The following is a 5,129-nucleotide window of genomic DNA, read 5'->3' on the forward strand; positions in this document are numbered from 1 at the left end:
TGCTATGTAAAATGATTCAGCAGTGTACTGGAGTACTAGCACTATTCTAAAGGATTTTCTCAGTGTCACATTATAAGACATTATACAAAGCAATATTTTTGAATTTTTAACTAACAATTTCCTACTCGATTTGGTTTTCCTACATTCTTGTATGGCTGGTAGTTTGTCTATCCACAACATGTACTCTCTAGGTGAAATTTTACAGGAACCAGTAGTGAATTTGATCTTTGTTTGCTTTATTACCTTCATGTATACAGTAGCAGGTAATTTTACATGTACATGTACCATGCATTAAAATGCATATTTGCCCGGTCCGCAAACTAACAGTTTTGAGCGGGCAATATTTCCTGATAGTTTCTCTCTTTCGGGTTTCACCATTCACTTTGAGTACAAAGATTGTGTTCCATATTGGACCTTTCAAACAGCTAAAATCGCCGCAAAGTTTGAGCAGACTATCATGCGGCGCGGTAGTAGGGTATAGTGACCGTACGTGATTCACAAATGAATAGGTAATAATTATAATCTTTTGGGAGATACAGTGATATGCATTTATATGTACATGTATTGCCCTTACTGAATCAGTGAAGGCAATACAGGGTGTATTACCTTGTTTCTCCCTCAAGGCCAGTAATATTATGTAAATGACAATCATGTTAAGCTCCAATTAATGACAGGTTATGCCAAACTATACCATTTGAGAACCCTTCATCCCAAATCTTCTACATAGGTGAATTTCACATATCTTGGGGGCAAAGAATGTGATCCATAATAATAGCTATTCATAACCATGTACAGTATCATCATGATATTCAAACTACATGTATCACATCAAATGTAATACATACCAACATATTTGATTTAGAGAGGCTGTGTTGTTGTGAGGAAAAGTTTTTGCCCTGAATTTTTGTTAACATTTTTATTTACATAAGGGTGGTGTTGATATGCTTACTATTATTTACATAAATAGAAAATGAATTAATGTGACACCTACATGTACAGGGTGTATATCAAGATTTTTTTCTCAAAACTATTGCAGCTACAATGTACCATTTAAAAAAAAGGTAGGCTATTTGCTTAGAAGTCAGGGTCAGCAAGACAACCATTATTGGAAGACATTGGAAGATCACATTACCAAAACAAAGTATTCAGAATTTTGAACCACATTGCTCACTTCATCACTGTATGGAAAGAGAATGACTACCGGTAGTCTGATTTGATTTACATTTCTTTAAATATAGCCCAAAAGAATACTGGTACTATTTACATGTTCAGTGAGATGGAGAAAGGGAATGGCCCATCAATCGTAACTGATACCACTTAAATCTATAATGCAGCCTCACAGCTCACTGAACATTGTATAATAAATTGAAACAGGATTTTCCAAAGATTAGAATTTTATACTACTCAAAATAGTAGGCTTTTGACCACTTCTATTGCAGGTACAGGCCATAGTTCATCCATACTTCAGAGTTGAAGCTGCCAGGAGAGGAATTTAATCTATTTCTTTTTATTAGTATACAAATGTTTTAATTTTCTAATTATACCTCAGATCAAAACCTGTTTTGCTTTAAAAAGTGATTTGAAGAAAGACACTCGCAACCAATTTCAACCAAACTACCCGGTAGTAAATGGAGCTTCAAATTTAGATTGCATGTAAATGTCACAGATATTAAATATTTGAAGGAAATATGCATTTCTGAAACAATCCACCCTGTTTAGAAAGTTGGTTTTTGTTAATATCACTTATGAGAATATAATACTATCCTTTTTTATTCTGTAATACGTGTAGACCTATTTCTCTATGCAATGATACCCAATTGATTGTGGTGCTATTATTGAGAGTTATCATTTTGAGAGTTTCACCAGTTCTTTTGGATAACAAGACATCTGTTTAGGTGCAGAAATCTACAATCACTATGGAAATTAAGGACAAAGAAAGCGGACAAAATATACAGTTCCTCATTCTACCCTCAACAATTGCTATATATGGTAGACAAAGGAACATCCCTTCACTGCTATTATGTAAAAATGTGTAGAACAAAATGCATGTGACACCCGTTCTACAGATTTTTACATAATAGCAGTGAAAGGATGTTCCTTTGTCTACCATAGCAATTGTTGAGGGTAGAATGAGGAAATGTATATTTTGTCCGCTTTCTTTGTCCGTCATGTTCATTGTGAATTTCATTAATGTACATGTATGTATTTTAGAATCAACATTAATATTAAGAGTCACTATTTGTTTTGCAACATTGTCACTTACATGTATCATGTTTCCCATTCAGCAGTATACTGCACATATCAAAGTTACAAAATCCATATTATTTAGGCACCAATGTAAACAGAAATTCATTGGTTAAAGAATGTTATGCAATGCTATGCAAATGATGAATTAACAAACAACAAACTTTTAAAAGTACTCATACAATCATGTTGACAGAAAATTAAAATTAAAATTGCAGAATAGGCAAGGTCCTGAAGTTGGATGTCTTTTGATATTCTTGTCTACTGAAAATAAAGCTACAGGTATTTAAATTCTGTAATACAGCTTTTTGACAAAGCTTTCACAATAAGAGATAACATCATTTCCTACACTGCAAGACATAAACAATAAGGTGTCTTCATTTTTGTTGCCATGCATTAACAAATTGTGTTATGTTTTGAGCCTGAACTCATATCACAGAATGTTTGTTGTATGATTGCTAAATGTTGGTATTTTATACACTCTACATGTAAAATGGATATTCATTATTCAACATTTGAAAAGTTCTTTAATACAATAATATCTCTAGGGTTGATAAAATGTTACACTTCTATTCAACATTAACCACAAAAACATTTTAGCTGTTGGGTGAAATATTTGCTCACTGTGTTAAAAAAAATTTCTACTAAGAGTTGTTCAGTAATTGAAGTTATGAAAATAATACAGGTAATCACTATTCATTCCATATTGTTGTTAACCAATTGACCTAGCCAATGACTTTGACTCACTCCATATTTAAAACATCATTACAATTTTTAATATTGACTTTTGGATGATGAATGAAGTTTATAATGATGAATTTCATGGCTGTTTGATGAACAACACATCAGCAACAACATCAAAATATAGAGTTGTTATATTCAGTGTACAACTGCATGCTTCTGCTGCAAAGTATCAATAATGTTGTTGGATCATATAATATACCAACCTTTATAACAAGTTGAATCCGTAAATAAAGAAAGATCAGAGAAAAAATTGGTGAGAGTTTAAAAGAAAAAAAAAAAAAAGGAAGTTCAAAGAAATTGATTTAAAACAAGAAGAACAAAATTTTTAGAAAGTTGTAATCACTTAACATTCACAACCAGCAATGTACAATACCCTGTAAGTCATTCTACTGGGACATAATTGTAAATCTCCATTCGTTTCACACTTTTAAAACAAAGTTTACAGTATACCAGTCCCTTTTCTCTCAGAGCTGTACTAAAAATATATTCAGAGAGCTCAATAGGTCCTCCAAAAATGAAGAGGTTCTATCATAGTCATATTACATGTGCAAGTGTTGAATGATATTGGTCCAACATTACATCACTATACATGCCAATCATCAATTCAAAAATTTGAAATTCATATACAGACTACAAATTTCAAACATTAAAACCTTACTTATTACTTGTCTGAGTTTGTTCAAACTTTCACCAGCCTGCTTCTAAATTTTTCTGTTTCCTTCAGAGCATCTTACTTTTAGGGTTACATTTCCCATAAAAAAACTATTACTATCAATACTTGCTAATGGCTCTCATTACCTTTAATATCTTTACTAATTAGATAAAAAAGGGTCACAAAATAAGCATTAAAATTGTAACTTCAAATACGGTACTCTTTTGGTGTTGAAAACTTGAACACCAAGTGTCATGTGATGGTTTAAAGGCTTTAACCTTTTTACCAGGCAAGTCTTCAATAATATTCCAATTACCGGTATTTATACAATATCTTTTATTGTCATTAAATTGTTTCTGGAATTAGTGCTGTGAGTTTAGTGTGTAATTTCCATTCAGTGCACACAGCCAGTTTATCTTTGCGTGTACACAGTTATGACATTTACCAAAAACAAAAGCAGTATTTCAGCTAGGTACATTTGTACATGTATAGTATGTTGTACAGTACATTTAAGACCAGCAATCCAGCGCGCATTCACAACAACCATTTTCTCTGTAAAGTTGTTACAGTAGTAACAGTACTGCACACAAAATCATCATGCTCATGGAATAGTCAGACCGCAATGATTGACATATTAGCGAGTTTTCGCTCAGCAACATACAGACCTTCGCGGACGCAGAGCACTCAGGTTTACGGCCGTCGCATACAGACTGCCCTCAATACAATATGTGGTTTTGCTTTTCGGTGAATGCGTACGTATTTCTACGGAGGTATTGCATTTGCAATGCCATTAGGCAATTTTGTAATGTAACCAAATTTAATGCAAACGTCTTTGTGAAGTGCCTCGATACAAAATATTCTTTCACCTGATAAGGATAATAGTATTTCAATAGACAGAATCCAAACTGCATACATTAGTTGTTGCCAGTTCGACAAACATAGGGGTATTTCGCAAGCTAATTGCGGACAGAGAATCTGCGGTTCGTGTGCAAAATCAAGAAGCTACTATAGTAACAGCAGGGTGATCGCTTGAGGTACTGAAATCAAGAACGGGTTTTGGCCAAATCTATGGGCGTTCTCAATGACGCCCAAGTGAATAAAAGCCAATCAGCGAGCTTGTACCAAAGATGGTTATGAGAATTTGTCGTCTAATAACGAAGGATGACGAATTTTAACGGGCGGATCTAGCTTCTTTTCTATGGCGTGGGCGGGCGGGGTGACATTTGAAAAATCGCACCAACCATATTTTGCTTAGTGGGGGGTAGGGAGCACTAAAATTTGTTTTCAATTTGAAAAAAGTGCCAACAATATTCGGGGGGGGGGGGGGGGGGGGAGGTAGAAAGCACCTTGGCCAGCCACAGGGGGGATTTAAACCTCCTAACCCCCTAGATCCGCCCCTGGCACAAAGGACTCTTCGGTGAATTTTGTTTCTTCCGATTATTGTCTTGAACAGTTAAAACATGAATATGGATATGAATTGTTTTAAAAA

Source organism: Strongylocentrotus purpuratus, unplaced genomic scaffold (assembly GCF_000002235.5).
Source record: "Strongylocentrotus purpuratus isolate Spur 01 unplaced genomic scaffold, Spur_5.0 spur5_scaffold_1, whole genome shotgun sequence".
Lineage (NCBI taxonomy): Eukaryota > Metazoa > Echinodermata > Echinoidea > Camarodonta > Strongylocentrotidae > Strongylocentrotus > Strongylocentrotus purpuratus.